Raw genomic sequence first — 20473 nt, 5'->3', positions numbered from 1 at the left:
AGAGATTTCAGGAATCTGGTTAGCCTGAACACAGTTAAATTGAATCAATGATTTTGTAATTTTTGTGAATTATTCATTGTACCATTCTAAAACCTATTTTTCTCTGTCTTATCTGCAAATTTATTTAGTGGACATCACCTCAATTGAAATCTATAGCTCTGCACTGAGTTACAGACTCTTTTCTGCTTCCTAGTCTGAAGGACAGAGGATGATGGCTTTTATTCTGCTTTTAGAACACAAAAGTGTCACTGTGTTAGGGTTAGGATCTCAGTCAATAGTACTCATGATTGTTGTTGTTTTTTAAATGTCCGTGCCTGAACCGTATACATAGAGATTTCTTTAATTGGTCTGGCTGGAAACTGTTAATCTGTGTTTGTTAAGCTCTCCAGATATTTAGAATAGAGCTATAGTGGGAAACACTGGCTTAAAATAATGAAGGAAGGAATACTCCAAAAGGAAGCCTAAGGCTATGTAACTGGGATTTAGAAACATAACACTTATTGTCCAAGTTGGTGGCAGAAAACTACTGAATTCAAAGGGCAAATAGGATCAATCAAGAGACAGAATAAAATCAGTGGACAGGAAAGTCAATATTGCAGACTGGACAAGTTTTGTGAAACAGTTTTTATGACTTGTGATCATTAGCAGAAATAGATTCAGGAAATAACTTGAATGAGCCATTTAGGCTAAAAAAAAAAAAAAAAAAAAAAAAACAAGAATAAATGTCTTCCTAACACCTTCTTGTGGGAAACTTCACTCCCTGTCCAAAAATATTATACTATTCTGATATGGCAAGTTACCTTTTTCTATGAACTCATTAATGGTCAACAAAGTTTCTCACATAATTCTGATGTAGGCACATACTATCTAACATGAGATTAGAGAAGGTTGTGTCATTTACAAGTTTAAGGTGGAGATTAGTTAAAAATCAGAGTTCCATGTTCATGGACTGACCAATCCTACTCACCTTATAAGTTCATGAAGTATTTTTATAAACATGTATTCTTATTGGATTTGGAAGCCACTTGAAATTAATTCATTTGTCAATCTTTTATTTTTTATTTATTATATCTGGTAGGTTCTAGGCACTCAGAAAAAGTTATATTCTTTGTCCTCAAAGATGCCACATTCTCATAAACTACACAGGAAGTTACCCAACAATTAAAATATACTTATGATACTGCATAATTAGTGATAAGCTAAAAGATAAGAACAAGGTGTGAGAAGGGCAGGCACAAAAGTTAAACAATTGTGGTTCAGAGTGCACTGCTAAGAACCATCAAAGTGCTTTTGAAAGGAGACTATATTTACAGTAATTTTTGAGTCATAGAAAGAGAGGGTTAAGTCGCCATAGTGCAAAGCCACAGAAAACTGAAGAATATGCATTAAGGAATGGGCAGAACAGGGGCTGAATATAGAAAATGACATGGGAAAGATAGACTATGACAAATTTATGGCCTTTTTCTTTAAACATCCAAGGTAGTTTAAGTTCTGTCTTGAAGGTAATGAACAGCAGTTTGAAGATCTCACACAAGCATGTGAAAAATCATATCCTTAAGAATTAAAAGAAGTTAAATGAAACAGACACATTAATTATAAGCCTTAAAATAATACAGTTGAGAATTATGCTAAACAGAACTAAGACAGCCAAGATAGAGTCTGTGAGTATAGATTTAACAGAATTCATTGAAGAGGCATTTAGGAATTGACAGGATTTAGTGAACAGTATGAATGGGGAGGACTAGAATAATATAGGATGACTTCCAATTTGGGAGTTATGAAAGAAAATGAAACTGAAGTGCCATTTACTAAGGAGATAAAATAAAATAATTGATTTAGGGCATAGAAACTATGAGTCTAATCTTGTACGAGTTGAACATGAGGTGCCACTGGGTGGTCAGCAGGAGCCGTTTTTGAACTGCTGGAGATATACTATGATGCATGGAAGCAAGTTGTGCTTGAGATGCAGATTGTAGCATTATCAAATTATATTTCCTTATGCTGGCCATGGGTCTTCTCAGAAGCATGGCTTCCAGCTTTTCCTTTCTACTGCACAAGAGACCACAGAAGCAGTTGATGATAACATTGAGGTGACAGGAAACCTGGTAGAGTTTACATCTTTGGCAACCAATACATTACTGAGAAGATATCAGGGCTTCAGATGAAACCATGGAAAACACAAAACATAGGGTGTGGTGGAGGGTCTAGGTCCAAAAAGGAGGCTATGAAAGATAGCTCGGAAAAGTAGACAGAAAACAATGAAGCCAAGAGAAGAAAGCATTTCAATGGGAAGAAAATGAAATAGTCAATTTTACTATCAAGTACTACTCAGAAATCAATTATAGGAGAACCACAAATTACTCACTCAATTTTGCATAGAAGTTTTGGCAATTTTGGCAAAAGTGGTTTCCTGAATTTCCAGGGAACTGGAATTCCGCTAAGTACAGCGAGCTGAGTGCAATTGGCATGAGTGAGGAATGAGGGACATTCTTCCAGGAAGCATGTTGTTAATGGACAGAACAACATGGTATGATGCTTAGAAAATATACAAAATTGAAACGAGTTCTGGGTTTATTCACTGTTTTAGGTTAGAAGGATGAAAATTTGTTGAAAGGAATCAGTATAGAAAGAAATGTGGAAGTAATAAGATCCAGCCATGATACCTGATGGATTGACGTCCCTGAAGAAATGGGGATGATGGGGTCCATGGCAAAGCAGGAAGATTTTTATTAACAAAAAAATTATTGCCTCTTCTGAAAAGACAGGATAAAAGGCAAGAGTGGATATGTTACAGGTGAGAGGTTAAGAAACTAGAGTCCTCCTAGTCCCGTCTGTTTTCTCTATGAATTCCAAGTCACCGTCATCTCGTGGGAAACAAAAACTAGGAGTAGATTAGGAAATCTAAGAAGAGTTGTGGGAGCTTAGAATAACAATGCATGGAAGAGAGACTGATGAAAACTTACAGGATTTCCAGGAAGATTTAAGTACCCAGTTGAAGCTAGAAACTATGAATTCGTCCTTATGGGATTTCCTTTAGTGGCGCTCCGTTGCCTGGACCTAGCAAACACATAATCTACACTGACAGTTGGGCCTTAAAGTGTAGGCATAAAGACAGACGTGGAGACAGAGCTGTTGAGGTTATTGAGAAGAGGGACTTAATTGGGGTTTCATGTGTTCAGGATAAAATGCAGAAAAAATAAAATAAAATAAAGCCAAGATAGGAAAATAGAAAACTGGGTACAGTGAAAAAAGGAGTTGAATGTCAGGCACGCATATTCCATAAGTAGACTGCTGGGGTTCACAACTGCATACGCAGCAATTATTTCACTTTGTATCCTCATCATCCACTATATGCCTGGCACGCAATAAGTGTTTGTCAAATTAAACTTATTCTGAGATAACTAGAAAAATATTTTTAAATTGAGGAATAAACCATATAGTGGTCTGCTATGTTGTAAAAATACTTTCCTCATATAGACAGAGCATAAAGGTCTTATATCCAAAGCTAGTAAACCACTCAAAAGCCATAGTGAGCGCTAAGCCTTCAATTTCAAGCTAAAACTCGGAGGATATGATTCAAATACCATGCTTTGACCAGTAAAATCTAATTTTAAAACTAGATGAGTCATGGGATATTTTAGGTAAAGATTGTATGAGACTTCCTATCAGCATCTAAAACTAACAGAGGGGAAACATAGCAAATTATACACCATCTTTATTCTTGGCTTTTTTCCCCAGAAAAGAAGTGTTTTTTTACTCTACTGAAGAAATTGATCCTGGGGATGCATATGTTGACAATCACTTGTAGCAATATCCACTATTCTCATTTTAGAGGGAAGAAGTCCGTAGAGATCACTAATTCAAGCACTTCATTATACAGCATAAAGAGCAAGTCCTGAAAGAAGGTTAAGTAATGGGTTTTCAAGGTCATGTGGAGAGCAAGCAGCTGTACTGTAATCAGGACCAAACTCTTCAACTACAGTGAAAATCACTGGAATATTAAAGAAGCTCTCTAACTTACTCATGTAAGTATGCATTTCAGGGAAAGTGAGTGAAACGACCATGATTTCCATAGAAGCAATTGCTTTCCATCCACCCTTTACAAGAGTACTATGGCCTATGAATACTTCTCATGCACTCTTGTTTTGTTGTGAATGAGCAATAGAAGGTTTGGATAGTCAGTATTACACACACACACACACACACACACACACACACACACACAGAGACAGAGAGACAGAGAAGAGTACAGAGAGGAAGAAGATATATAAAAATGTATAATTCACAAACAGAGTTTTTCTCCCTAAATAATTAGAAACAGGCTATATCCACCTACCCCTCCCCCCAATCCCTGATGTGTTTGCCTAAAATGCTAATTAGCTATATTTTCCATTTTGGTTGAGATATATTGTATATCATGTGTAGTATAGTTCTGGTCTCAAGAGGGAAATAGATAAGCAGGAGAATATTTTTCAGTGTCCCCTCTCTGTAAAGATTTACTGAGTTGTCTCTAATGTACACTGACAGTTTCTGCATTAAAATCAGAGGAAAAGAGACATCAACATTAGCAAGCTAAAATAAAAACCTCTCCTCTCTTTCATTTTCTCTACTAAAATAAATCAGGTCCATATCTTTTAATATTTTACTAGAATTGTTCATTTCTGAAGGTCAAAAGCAAAAGAACTTTGCAAAGTTTAAAAAAGATTCAAAAAAGGTAATAGCTAATTGATAGTCTCCAGACACCAATGAAAGGCTGGAATGAAAACCTGAAGCCATATTAATTTCCATGCTGAAGTTGCCGGTGTTACTCAATGTTGTAACTTAACTTTGGTGTGTCCTGTAGTAGTTATTTGTTTGCAAACAACAGAAACTCATTCTAGATAGCTTATATGAAAGAATTTTATTAAGATCTCAGGGTGTGATCCAGTGGATAGAATTGTTAAGAACCAGGATTAAAATCAGAGCAAGAACCCAACTTGGAACTGCTTTACTGCGAAGGAAAAACTCCTCAAATAAATGAACTCCAGCTATTTCTTCCATCCTATTTCATTCCCTTTGAGATTTATAATCTCAGCAGAGAGAATCTATTTGGCTAAAGATGTTTTTCACTTGTAGCCCTTGATTGTATCTGAGTACTGAGATGTGGGCACTCATCAGCTTCAATAAGTTGAAAAACAGTGTAATATGATTAACTCCATCTTCCAAACTACATACAAAGGGAGAGAAATCACTTTTCAAAAGACAACTGGGGTATTGATAGGAAATGGGAGTTGATGTTGGGCAGTCAAAATATAAAAAATGACTACCTTGCCCTGGCCAGTTTGGCTCAGCGGTTAGAGCGTCGGCCTGCGGTCCGGAGAGACCCGGGTTCGGTTCCCGCTAAGGGCATGTACCTCGGTTGCAGTTTGTCCCCGGCCCTGGTTGGTCGTGCGGGTGGCAGCCACTGGATGTGTCCCTTCACGTCGATGTTTCTCTCTCTCTCCTTCCTCTCTCTCCCTCCCACTCTATCTGTACAAAAAATGGAAAAATATCCTCGGGTGAGGATACAAAAAAAAAAAAAAATGACTACCTAAAGTCAATATTCTTAGTGTTGATTTTGAAGGAAACAAATAATAATAATAATAATAATAATAACTCTAAGTACTCCACTGTAATGCAAATATACCTTTAACATATAAAAAAAATGAATACATTATTAAAATGTCCCAAGATCCAGACAGCAGAAAGTGCACTGGAAACCTGTGGCACGTCCCCCTCTGAGTAACGGTGTTTATGAAGATCTCTGGCTAACCAGCAGCAGAGCGAGTGCCATGATGACCAACAATTTATTTCTTCCTCCCAGAGCCAGAGATCAAGCTTCACACGCACAGCTCTGGTGAGTCACCATAAGTCTAACGTAGCAGCAGGCAGTCAGCCCTGCCCTGGGGAAGAGAAGAGAAATCACCTCAGAAGTCATCTAATATATGCTTCCAAGTGGCATATATATCCTAAAAACCATTCCTGACTGCATGAACACCTGAGAGAAATTTGCATTTGATAGTTCTGATCTGACAACCATAAACATTAAACCCTCATAACAAGTAATGTTGCAGAAGTTGCACATATCTGCATTCATAAAGTACTGTCTGCATCAAAAATAAGCAACCCAACATAGATGGGAATGGTCTCAATTTAATTTGATGACTAGTGAAACAATGCTTAGCACTGAGCAAAACTCTAATTTCCATCTCAGTGGTTACAACTTTGAAAATTCCTGAATTCATAATCATTTTAATATAGTTAAATCAGATATAATATCAACATTTTCTTTTATGTATACTGTGTATTGTTTGAAAAATATATTTTTAGAAATATCAATAAGTTGAAATAATTCCAAAAAAATAAATCATTTTATTTATGAACCAAGATAATATTTTAGCACAATTTCTAAAGGATGTTGCATACAGTTACAAGATATATGTCTCAGAAAGGTCATTGAAAAGCATTTTAGTTCAAACTGCATTTCATATCAATGCTCTATAGTATATATTTAATAATTAAAAAAACAAGTCAATACAGAACACAGGATTGAATCTGGACAATTTCCAGCATGCTCCTAAATATAAACAATATCTGATTCCAAAAAATGATATGAAAGCTGATACATTGCATCTTGGGTCAGAAAAAAAAAATCATCTTGAGCATTAACTCTTGCCTTTATTTTATTTTTTTTTTGCCAGAGTTGCCAGTTTTCTAACATCTAATAGCAAATTACTGCTGTATAGTGGTTTCAAAGATCTCGGCTCACAGTCCTTTTCTCCCTTCCTCAGGATCACCACAGGTCTGTAGAGAAAACAATTAGCTCAGAAGTAGAATATATCAAGTAATTTCCCAAAGAAATATGGCAGCAAATTCTCACAAATTGGGATTGCTGTAAGGAAAATGGGTTTTTGTATAGATTATCTTAAAAATAGATAAATTTATATAGATCAAATCATAAGCTTATTTTATTTTGTTAGAAACACATACACGCGCATACACACATGTGCACACACACACACACACACACAGAATCAGACTTTTAGAATTAACAGAAACTGTACAGATAAACTAGATTGTAGTTTCCTAAACACAGTATGATCCATGTAGGTAAGGAAACATTACTTTTTAAACAGGCAATTATTTACACATTAAAAAAAAAAAAGTATGAGTAGAATATCAAACTCCTTATTTTCCAAATATTTTCATTGAAAAGAAGCTAAAGGTTTGATTTGGCTTGGTTTTGTTTTGGGGTTTTCTGTTTGCTTTGTTTTTCAAAGACTATTTTATAATGTTAACGATTTATGACTATAGATAAAAGTAATATATGTATTCACTTTACTACTCTTGAAATTTTATATGTGCTTGAAAACCATGATTAGTTACTTCATGCTTTTATGCATGTTGCATACATTGACCTTCTCTCTCTTTATTCTATCTAATCCCAATCATCTTTAGGCTCAACTATCACTCCCTCGGCCAGGTGACCTGCCCACACAGAGCCCCGCCCTCTCCCACCTATAATGGCATTATGCCATAGACCAACGATATTTGTCACATTTTTCATACTTTGTTATCAAGACCATCTCTTCCACTTCCAATCATACCAACTACACATGTGCAATAATCATATGGAGAAGAATTTTCAAGTGCTGATATAATTCCCCACTCAGGCTTGGTGTGGAATGAGAATCCATATCTTTGAAAAGTCTTCTGTTGAGTCCGGTGTTCATCTATAGTTAAGAGTAACTACATTAAACAGTGAACTCCTCAATGTCAAAGAGCTTTTCTTACTTAGTTACATACAACTTGTTGTTGATTTAAACACGGTGCATGGTAAGAACAGAGCAATATTTAGGAAGTATCGATCAAGGATGATGGTGAGGACATCAATGTACGGAGAAGTAGAGAGTGGTCTGGAAACACCAATCAGGCTTCAATGAGCGGAGCATGCAGGCCTGCAGGGACATGACCTTCGAGTGAGGTTGGGACGAAGAGACAGTGAGAGGCTCGTCAGTTCTAGCAGCACACACTGCTTTGTGCATTCAGGCACGGATCTATGCTAACAAAGAGAGAATACTTCCTGCTGTGGGAATCAGAGCTCTTGGTTAAGTTGCTGCTGTAAGAGCAAAAGCTTCTAATGCTCCAAAATAACCGTACACTTTTTTATTAATAAAGAACTCAGTTGTGCATTTAAATATTTTCAGGTAGTTTGTGAGACTATTTCCATGAGGTTTAAAAACAGACCTAGTTTTATTACAAATCTTTTTTTTTTTTTATGGAGTCCCATGTCCCTTTCCTCTGTAAGACTATATAATCCTGTCTTCTTTAAAATAGTTTCCTCAAATCGAGCATTCTGAAAACCCTAAAGAAATGCTTTATTCCACATAATTCAGGTAAATATACCAGGCATGTGGGAATCGTTTGGTTTACTGAATAATGAGCCACTACATGACCCTGCACCTAGGACAGGCCATCCGTTACGAATGAGGCATGACTGGGTGCCTGGGCAGAACTTCTGCAGACCCTCCATCTCCTCCCCACGTCTCCTGTTATTCATGCACAAAACTACTCCTTCTCTCCTAGTGTTTCCTGTCTTTTATGTGTAGAAATTGTGAGGTGTCATCAGGTAATAGAAACTCAAGTGTTCAGAGTCCATTTTAATATATAATACTAATTACATTAATTCAGTAGCAAATAGCACTGCAAAGGCAAAGGCACAAACATGGCTGTCACCCTCTCTGTTTCCCCAATTTCTAGAACAATGTCTGGTAGAAAACAGACACAGGATGAATATTTGTTAAATAAATCAATGAATTAATGATATTAGGTCTACTCTTCCATAGAGTGGACAGGGTAAAGTACAGCAAAAGTGGCTTATTCTCCCTGTGCTATAAAATACTTACTTTTTCCTCTCAAAACTTACACTTGAAATTGCAGAATACCATATCTTCAAGCTCAGGAAGCTGCAGTCAACCACAGTAGGAACTTGAGACTATCAGCCGACACCCCTCCTGTCCCTCTAAAGCCTGATTTAAGAGCCCTCGAACATAATCCAAAGCAGAATGAAGGAAGATACCGAGGAATGGGGGTTTCTACCCAGTTAGCCAGCAACAGTAATGGAAGTAGAGAGAGAAACCCACAAGACCATCCAGAAATGGAAACAGCACATTTTAGCAGGTAGAAGCAAATGCATTCTCTTCTACTATGGGTATGTTTATAAAATGGAATTAAGCTTCCTATCATCAAAGACCCAGAAACGTCAAGAATTGTTTCCCAAATTATTCATAATTTAGAAAAAAAAAAATGTCATGATTGATATCACAGAACCTCTAAGTTGGTGCCTTTTAAAAAATTTCTTGCTGGGTACAAAATCATTAACAGAAAAATATATCTTTACTAACATCTCATACAGAGGCTTCTATGCCTTTAATCTTGCTATTAATACCTACGGACATTCAGAGCCTCTTACTTATTCACTCTCATTGTTTGTACCTGATGTCAACTTTGGCAGAATGATTTGTTTAAAATATGTAATTGAGTAGGCAGGCACCTCAAGAAGTAATGTGGAATGCATAAACCTAGCCTGCCTAATTTCAGGTGAAATACAAGAGAGAAATGCATATTAATGTAAAATGACTATAAATCAAAAGCTATTCAATTTTCTAAGGTAGCGTAAAAGCCGAACCTGTTTGAAACCATAATTCAGCTGTCATAATCTCTTCCATATACCACTGACCTTCCTTGAAAGTTTCTGTCACGCAGAAGTGAGTGGATCCGGAGAAGCAACATTAACTCACGTGGCCTTCCTGAGAGCAAGGTACTTGAAGGCAATTTAGCTCATGCAAGCAGGTCTTTACCTACAAGTCACACTTACCTAGATACAGATTCCTTGTGCTGTGCAGGTACATACATTGACAGAAATGCATTCACTGTGCAGAGTATACAAAAAGATTCATTATATATTCCATGCCTGTGCCTACATATTTTCTTCAGTTGATATTGAACTCGATGCTTCAGTGTTTTCAAGAAACAGCTGAAAGATTTTGTCTTGTAATTCCTGCAGCCACATTGTCTGGTTAACTTAAGAATGTATATTTTCTCTTGGTGTTTTATATTTATTATTAATAGCAGTAGCTAACATGATTGCTTGGCTGCCTATATCTCCAAAATGAATTATTCTGTGAAAATTGTGACTTTCAATGTTAAGCCTGAGGTAGGAAATGGGCTTGAATCCAAAATCAAGCTTTTCACCAGTGCTGGGATTGGTGCTAGGGATAGAAACAATTCTTTTCAGAAGGAGGCTGAAGAACAACCTGCTTTGGAACTTATGGGAACTAGACGTTTATTAGATTCCATCTGCAACCTGTTACTGAATTCTCAGTGAAGCGACTGTGTTGTTTCAATGGACAATTATTTTATCATTACCCCTCCCAAAAGGATAAAAAGGTTAAATTGTTATTTTTAAAGCTTTTCAATTTCATCAGAACTTGTTATGCTTTCGGATGAAGGAGACAGTAAGATTGAGATACACACACCCCTGCTCAGAGCTTCGAATAACCTAGGTGCTGGAGAACAGATGGGTGGATCCAAGTTCCACCTGCAAGGTCTCTTAATGCATATCTCCTGATCTGCAAAAGTTTGGGGAGATAGGAAGAAGAAAATTGTTCATTTTATAGTTAAGGAATAGTTGATTCCTTAAAGGGCTTAGAAACATTTTAATAATCATTTCGATTATCCAATACAAAAACTGAGAATATCCATTTAAAACTCTGCTGATAATGTATGCATGACCAATAGACATGGACAACTAAGCCGGGGACAGGGTGGAGGGGGGGTGGGGTGGGGGGTGCCAATGGGGTAAAAAGGTAAAATATCTGTAACAAAAAAATAAAAATTCATAAAAAAAATAAATAAATAAAAATAAAAATAAAACTCTGCTGATAATTTTCTGGGTGACTTACACTGTACCACAATTTTGTACTTACAAGACTTTCAGGTAGCCCTGGCTGGTTTGGCTCAGCGGTTAGAGCATCAGCCGGCGGTCCAGAGAGACCCGGGTTCGGTTCCCGCTGGGGGCAGGTACCTCGGTTGCAGTTTGTCCCCTGCCCTGGTTGGTCCTGCGGGTGGCAGCCACTCGATGTGTCCCTTTCAAGTCAATGTTTCTTTCTCTCTCTCTCTCTCTCTCTCTCTCTCTCTCTCTCTCTCTCTCCCACTCTGTCGAAACAAAAAAAATGGGAAAATGTCCTCGGGTGAGAATAAAAAAAAAAAAGATTTCCAGGTAAGGCAATAAAAGCTAAAAGTAAACACCCTGCCTATAGAAAATGCTGAGTTTCTATTATAATAATAATAATTAATGTATTCAAGCATGATTTCAAATTATTTGTGTAATTAATAAATGGGTGATCAGTAAGTACTTGTAATCCCATTTCTGTGGATAGGGCATGTAATATATGATGAATAACATTTTTTAAGTAATACATAGGCTCTGACTTGACAAATGTTACAGTTTATATAGCAAAGCCAACTTCTCAATGGTTTCATTCATGTTTCTAGTCATTTATAGACTGACCACAAAGCATAACTTTATAGCCATTCTTCACCCTGCTGAACACACCAGGTTGGGTCACTGCTAAGGAAACTCAGCACAACGTCACTTTGTTTCTTGAGAAAAATACCAGGCAGATAGTTTCTTTTTTTACATCCCAACCCTCAAACTATTTTAAGGTCTTACATAGAAGTAGCCCCGATGAATTAAAAAGCTGTAAGAAAAATACTACTCTTCCATACAAAATCTGGAAATATTTCTTCCCATCACTAAAATCAGGCAATTTAGCACCCGCCACCTCATGATTCTGTCCCAGGTCTTCTGAGACTCCTATGGTGCACCTTGTGCCTGGGGTGAAAATAGCACACTAGGGATTCTGGCTCCACCAGCTTCTCAGCCACACGCCCCGTTTCCACCTGCTTTTAGGAGCATCACCACTTCTGCCATATCCAAGCATTCCTCTCATAGTTACTTTAAACAACAACAACACCATTCACGAAACAACTTCTACGGAGAGAAGTTGAGTACTGCTGGTCAACTCTGTCATCTAGGACTCATTCACAGAAGTTGACTCTCTCTGATGGGTGGGTCGATGTTTGAATTCCCTGTTATTACAATTGGTGCCAAATTACAGGCTAGCTCCACCAGGAAAGAGTGGGGAGAGCAAATATTTGTCTGCTACCTTAAACTGTTTCCCCTGAGAAAAATCATTTAGGTGCAGATCATTTTAATAATATAAAGAGGAATGATGAAACAGAAAAAAATGGGATATGTTAGGAAAATACTTAGGTGAGTATAACTTTTTTCAAGGGCATTTATGTAAGCCTGGAAAGAGTGTAGCATAAGTATCTTTGCTTCTGACAACTACTTAACTACCAATCACCAAATCTTACAAGGTTCCTGAGGTGCCTACACAACCTATGCCTATGAGATGTACGATGATATGTAAGATACAAAATGAAATATAAGAATTCACACACCGCAAGGAAAGGACTACATTCCTGGTGAGAAAGAGATTGAGAGAGTGAAGTGTGAGGAAACTGGTTACAAACGTGTCACAGTGTTTCATGGTGTCACTGATGAATAAGGCAAATTCCTATGAAGAACAAAAATTGCTGCAAAGAAAAACATCTGATAGGATATGTTATTTAATTGAGAGCTGAGTCACAGGACAGACATCTCATGCATTCTGGTTGTTTCAAAGGTATCTAAATTTTCAGGACTTCCCAAAGCTCTATTTCTACATCAGAGATAGCATCTGAATTCCATTCCTATATTTCTAATGTCTACTAGACACCCCCAAAGGAATGTCAAAAGTCAACTCACACTGAGCAGGTCCAAACACTGAACATATTTATTTTACGATGGGCCTACTCTTACTCATTTAGGCAGCCAATCAGTCCCTCAGTCACTTATCCAATATTTATTCAGTCTCCATTATGTGCTTGGCATTTTTCTAGACATTGGGGATGCAATCAGGAACAAAATTTTCAAAAATATCTTCCATGAGGTGTTTAAATTCTAGTGGGGTTATACAGACGAGGAAAAGATAAAACATAACAGATAACAGTAAGTTCTAAACAAAGAGTCAGAAATGGAGAGGGGTTCTTTGCTGCTGAGAATGTCACCGACACACACTCAGCTGCCAGTCCAAAGACCAAGATTTAATTTTGATGTTGCAATTATTTTATATACCCATAATAACTCTCTGGTTTATTCAATTATTTCTTTCCCAGTGCTATGACTTTAGGTCAACCTGACATTATATCTAGACAAAATAATTACAACAGACCTCTAAAAGGTTTCCAAGCTTCAGTCTTGCACAGCTTGAGTTCATTTTCATACTGTAGCCAGAGAGATCTTACTAAAGCATAATTGTTAGGGCTGCTCAGTTTCCCCATGTATAAAATTCAAATGCGCTATTTTTCTCTCTCACCCTTTCCTCATCTCCATCACTTTATTTTGCATTGTATTCCAAAGCCATATACTGAACTTCAACAATCCCCTGACCTCTTCACTTTTTCTTGTCTCTACATGTGCTATTTCCTCTCTCTTGAATACTTCCATTCTCTCCCTTTCTCTCTCTCTCCCTCCCACTTTTATTTTCAACAAGATAGATTATATTTATTTTTTGGTTTAGGCATCACCTTTTGTAGGAAGTCATTCGTGAGACTCCCTGGAACTAATCCCTAGGACTTCCCATAGCACACACTGTGCAAACGCACATCAGGAACTTGACAACACTGTATTGAAAACCCAATCACTGATGTGGAGAATGACACTTTATAATATTAACTTTCACTTTCTTCTTTCTTTTTCAAATAGGTAGCTGGTGCTGTAAGTGTTGCTTCAGGGAGAGAGACATGAGAGTACAAAGGAAAAGTAGAATGGAGGGGATTTTTAGGTGTAGGCCAAATGATTAGGTTTACAAGATGAAGGAAAATAGATTTCCCTGCTATTGGAAACTCTTGTCATGAGGGCAAGGAAAGGGTTGAGACCAGAGGTCTGTGGGTCAAAGAGCAAAAGGAGATTGGGTTTGTTTTCTATAGCAGAGTCCAGGGACCAAAATTGTTCTGTGAAGCAGCTCACAGATGGATCCACAGGCAGTTTTCAAAGACATCCTAGCCCCAAGAGTAACAGGAGCAGTACTATGCCGCTGGACCCGAAGCAACCATGCGAACCAGGCTGGCAGATGAATCAGTGGTGTTTGGGAGCACTAGAGACTGAGGGCTTTTTGCCTTGGCAGTACATGAGAGTCCAGATTTTGGCAAAACCAAGCTGGAGAGATCATCAAAGCACTCAAGGGAAATGTGGAAGGCATGCCTGGCTGCCTACTTACCACCTACTTAAAAAGAACCAGTTCTCTTCAGGGTGTCATGTCAATGTGCCTAACCAAAACCTACAGTTTCCAGCCTTCCATGTGGCTAAGAGTGGTCAATAAGATTTAAGCCTAAGTCCGTAGAGGGACTTCCTAGAAAGCTCCTGAAAATGTGCCATCTTGGTCTGCATACAAATTCTGCCCTTTGCCTTTCAGCAATGTCCTGCCTGTAAGCTAATTGGTGACATTGAAAACTCTTAGTCACTGTGTTATCCCCCCAAAAGTACAGACTGCAGAGTGATCATTTAATAACTACTGTTCAATGAGCTGAATGCATAGAACATTGCTTTGTGTAAATGCAAATGATTACCACTTTTGAGGCTCTGAATTTCCAAAGCACCTGAAATAAAAGAACAGCATTTAGGTCACAGTTTCTTTAAGAGTAAGGACGTATGTATTATCCATATTAGGTGCATTTTCACAGAGCCTGATGTCATTTTTTATAATTACCTCTAGAGCATCAAAATATAAGGTAACAATTTTGAAAAAGTACTCTGAATCACATTTTATTCTAATCATATGAGGACTTTCCCTTAGCTGCTAAAATTGTTTGCCCCTGCTGTTTCTTCCAAAGAAAAGTAAGGTCCAAGCCAGGATAGGCTAGTTTATGCAAGAGTAGTAAACACTTCAAATCTCAGGGATTTACTACTACTAACATTTTTTCTGGCTCATGCCAGGTCTGCAGCCAGCCAGGTGGTTCTTCAGAGCAGTTCTGCACCAGGATTGGCTTAGTATCCCAAGCTGCTTTCATCTTTGGCACCTTTACGTCAACACATGCCTCCAGGGTCACAGTGGCAGGAACAGAGTTCTTGAAAATTTGTCATCAATGGACCTGACAGAGTAACATGTCGTTGCTACCCACAATGCATTGCTAGAAGAGTCATCTGTTCGATTGTAGGGATGTGGGGAAGTATATTCCTCCCATACTTCCAAAAGGAGAAGAATAATGGACATGATGAATTCTGCAGTCTGTACCAGACTTAGGTAATTTGAAACATATGAAACATTCTCATATCCCTAAAGACAGAGTTTCTCAAGATTTTTTATTTCAGGATCTCTCTATATTCTTAAAAATCAGTAAGGGCTCTCAGAGCTTTTGTTGATGTTGATCTTACCCATTAACACTTATTATATTTAAAATCAACTCTGAGGGAGTTTTAAAAATATTCATTAATTTTTTTGAAAACAATAGTATAAACCCACCATACATTAACATAAGTAATATGGTCTGATAGTGAAAACTATATTTCTAAAGGAAAAAGTACAACAGTGGCATTGTTTTGTATTTCTGGAAAACTCTTCAGTATCTTTAGTCAACGGAAGACAATGAATCTCACATATCTGCTGCATTCAATCTGTTGTGATATCAAACTTTACATAGCCTCCGGAAAAACTGAATTGTGTACCCAAGAGAGAATAAAAGTGGGAAAGGCAAATAACATCTTAGTATTATTATGGATATACTTTTGGCCTCACCGAACCCCTGAATGTGTCTGTCAGAATACTTTTATGACACTTTGAGAAGCAGTCGAGATGCCTAATGTAACTGCTTGATAGCGCTGGGAACGGCAGAAAGGTAAAATGCTTGCTGCCTATAATGTCTCCTGCTTTTCTTTATTTTTGCTCTGAGAAGTTTTATTGGGTCAACTTATTGTGCTTTGATTGGAAGGCTTTCAGAGCCTTGATCAAGGGGTAACTTGCCTGCTGGGTTTTCCATAAACAATCTGTGAAGAATGTCTCCATTACCTTAAATAATAGTATTGTTTTCTTCTTCTGGTGTGCCTTTCAACATTCTCAGTGAATTCATCTGTTATTTTCTGATCAGCAGCTGAGTAGGACATTTGCTTTCATGTCCTATTAAATTCACTTTCTCTGTCTGTCAGGACCCCAAATCTTATAGTATGGGGTCGTTATCCTTAGCATTCTCTATCTTTCAACCTGTGGGGTTTATTTTCTTACCCTCTTTTTTTTGTTTGTTTTTGGATAGTCCTATGGTTTAAATCCATTTATCAATAGCAACATGGTTTCTATAAAATAAGATAAACACACACTTTCCCATTTTCCTTGTAATTAGAATATTCAAATCAACAAATACCTACTACATACAAAAGATTCTGCATTTATTCAAAAAAATACAATTAAACCTACAAACTCAGTAGTGATTTAAATGTTATCTAAACAAAACAATAATGAAGCAGAAAATCAGAGGACAAAAATACAAATGTTTTAATTTGAGTCCCTTCCCCTCTTTTGAACCTCAGTTTCTCGATCTATAAAATAGGACTGACTCACAGAGAGGTCCTAGAGACGGCTAGTGTCCTACCAAGAGTGAGTGGGACTCAGGCCTTCCATACCCTCTGCATTTAGTTGTCGTTAGAGCTTTGCCCTTGCCCAGTATACCCAGACCTCTGCATCTTCACATCTGTAATTAGGGCATCAATGGTCCTATGTTACAGGTCAGGACACCACCTGGGAATGCCAACCCCCTCCAGGAAGCCCCTACGCAGCCAATGCACTGGTCTGCAGTGAAGGACCTGAGCATTCTGCAATGTCCCCTCCCACAAAGAGTCCTTGTGTTCTGGAGATCTAAGTCCAAATCCTCACTCTGCCACTCCTGTGAGGCCTTGTGCAAGTTCTTGAACTCTCTGAGACACAGAATAACGACATAATACTCGGCACATACTAAGCATCCAATACATGTTAGCTTATTATTATTATAACTTTTATAAAAAATCCTCACTTGAGGTTATTTTTCCATTGATCTTTAGATAGAACGAGAGGGAGGAAGGGAGAGAGAGAAACATCGCCATGAGAGGAACACATCAACTGGTTGCCTCCAGCACGACCCCAATCAGGGCGGGGACGAAACTGCAACTGAGGTACCTGCCATTGACCAGAATTGAACCTGAGACCTTTTGATCTACCGGCCGTTGCTCCAACCACTGAGCCAAACCAGCCAGGGCTATTATTACTATTTTTATATTTCCATTTATTAACTGTGTGACCATTATCAAATAACTGTTGTTAAGCCCAATTTTCCATACTTATATATTTAAGATAACTGCAACTATTCCCTAGTACAGATGTGAAAAATAAGGTCTTGGTACACACTGAGCCTCTCATAAAGTTTGGCTCATTTGATTTCCATCCCCACTCACTAGCCACGTGCCTTCCTCATGTCCTTCACTTCTCTGAGCCTCAGTTTTCTCATTTGCAAAAGTAGGGCAAACAGCGTTTACTTCCTACCACTGTGCACATCCAATGAGAAGATGTTTGGCACATAGTAACTGCAAACACAGGTTAGCATATTAGTATTAGTGTCCCTGTTGTTGTTGTTGTTGTTGTTGTTAGCCCTCCTTACCTGTGTGACCTTGAATGAGTTCCTTAGCCTCCCTGAGCTTCCTCTGCATTTTATTGTGAAGACGAAATGGGTACATTAGTGCTCTATTCTTACCAGCTCTTTTTCCTGATTGACTGCAGGCAAATCTCTTCCCCTCTGCACCTGAGTCTTCATCTGCCCCAGGAATCCCTCATTCTCCACCTTGTCTGAGGCTGAAGGATAAGGAGAAAGGAGGAAACACTCTCAGACTGGTCCGTGACTGGCAGCACCAGCCAGTAGTCCTGCAGCAGCTGCACTAACGCCCAGAGGTGGGGGCTGTTGTGCCGAAGCAGCTTACTCTGCAAGAGTGAGAGACCCCGGGGAGCAATCCTCACCCAACCTTCTCCAAAAAGGCCCAGAGACCACTGGGAGGCTATGTGTGACCCAGTTCTCTTCTAAAAGCCCTTCTATGACTTACTCGGGAGATGTTCAAACCCCTAGAGCTGCAGAGAACAGTGGATGTGGAGTCAGGCAGCCTGAATTCAAATCATGGCCATTTCATTGATCAGGTCCATGGAGAAACAGGTTTTGCCTTAGATCTACTGTCAATTAATGACTGCTTTAGACTTTATTCTCCTCAACCAAAAGAAGAATATTTTACCACGCACAGTCATTGACCTCTGTCATTCTATAATACAAGTCAGGGTCTGATTAAACCATCTCTGTATTAGCAAATCCCCTGACATGTGTTCCTTTTTCATCATCTTTACACATACACTGTGGAAACTCTACAAATATTAATGAGTATTTCATAGTCAAACATCATCTGAAATTCAGAACAAGCTCTAGAGTCTAGACCAACATTATAACTAATGCCTTCTTGAAAGAAAGAACAAAGTAACAGGGCCTTCCACAAGGTAGCTATTGGCTCTTACCTCTTACAAGTCATAGACGTAAAATGAATGGTTAAATTGCTAGTAAAATATTTAAAATATTAATAACCCTGTTAAATATAGTTGAAACGGAAGAATCTGAAGTTCTCCAATTGCTATCCTCAAATATCATGGGTTGAGAGATTGTTGCATATAATACATTTTGAAATGCATGCATATTGAGTCTCTTCTCTTTATACTCCTTTTGTTAAATCATTTAAAAATAAAGTTGAGGAGAAGGAAAAAATTTGGCAATAGAAACCTTAAAATCTAAGATTCAGCATATGTGCCTGGTTCACTATCAGAGGCTGAAAGAACCTCTTTAGCATTATGGGGAAGGAAAGCAAACATGAAAGAAACCAATCCAGTGGTTCAGCCCATCACAATCATTGGAATCAGAATGACCCAAATATGATTCCCACTTTTTCATTTCTAGAAGTATATTCCTAGACATGTTATTCAACCTTGTGGAGCATGGGTCTCCATCCGTATGGAGTCCTCCTCGTTTGTATGGCTGAAATGACTTCATACCTGGCATACTTTAGGAATTCTAAATAATTGGTTGATAATATCCTGAATTTGACTGAATTATAAGGTTGATGTGAATTTGAGGGCTGAATTATAAGAAAAATCCATTTAAAAATATCCAAATTTTCTGCAACTTTGTCATATTCCTTTCATGTGATCTCTGTGATCACTAATCACTATAGAAAAGCTGGATCATTCAAATAAGGAGAAGTCCAAGAATAGAACCAGAGCTCTGATTTTCACTTTGTTTATTAAAGTGGTGTCATGTAAAGATAGGGGCTCTTGAAATATTCTTTCACTGAAGTATAAACCACAAGATTTAGAAACATGATTTTTAGAGGACAAAGTTAATATAAATAGTTTTAACCAGCTTCACAAAATGAGTTCTTGAGGAAAAAAAAAAAAAAACAACACACACACACACACACAACTAACCATCTTCAATATTAATATCAATAGTAACAATGATAGTTAAATGTCATTTACTATAGTCTCACCAAAACAGTAATGTTTTATAGTCTTAAGTTCATGTTGGAGAAGCAAAGTGTACCACCAATCATACAAGACTGGAAGGAAGGATGAGATGTCCAAATGAGGATGCAGTGCCTTTTGGGCCCTTTTGACAGATAAAATGAGTAAGGACTTATAGCTTTCATCAAAAGAGAAATTGAAGAAAAAGGTACAACTATCTATAGCTTACCAAAATATAAGGGGGTTATAATGTAAAAGACAGGCACGACCAGAAGGAATAGCTTCAAATGGGATGTCAAAATGTTGTAGTGTATCTTTACATTGGAAACAATATCATATTTGAATGGGAAAGAAGTCCAAAGACTTCTTAAGTGATTCAAGAAACAAATTTCACCTTTCAAATATGTAAAAATGTAGAAAGGTCTGCATGGAAAGAATAATAAGACGTTTTAATATAAAAAATAAATAAATTTAAATATCCCTCTATGCATAATTGTCTACCTCATAAAAGGCAATAATCAATATTGTACTTACCCTCCCCACACACACAAACACACAATTACAATAAAATTTCCACATTGGTAATTTCCCCAAGTAAATATTTCTGTAGTCACAACTCTAATATATCTCTAAGTCCACATTTACAGATACAGAAATTATTCGGGTATATCTCTATCTGGCAATATTATATGCTATTTTCAAGCTGCCACATACTTGTCTCTAAACAATTCCATAGTCACATTTATGAGAGTAAAAATTATGTTAATATCTGTATCTGG

The 20473-nt window shown here is 37.6% G+C and overlaps 1 pseudogene; it reads left to right on the top strand.

The window, feature by feature from the left end:
• LOC118642046 overlaps positions 1–18083 on the top strand; it is a 29541-nt pseudogene extending 11458 nt beyond the window's left edge.
• Positions 18084–20473: the final 2390 nt, after the last annotated feature.

This window comes from Molossus molossus, unplaced genomic scaffold, assembly GCF_014108415.1.
Source record: "Molossus molossus isolate mMolMol1 unplaced genomic scaffold, mMolMol1.p scaffold_m16_p_3, whole genome shotgun sequence".
Taxonomy (NCBI): Eukaryota; Metazoa; Chordata; class Mammalia; order Chiroptera; family Molossidae; genus Molossus; species Molossus molossus.
Note: the sequence above shows the minus strand (reverse complement) of the source record. Positions and strands in the feature narration are given on the sequence as shown.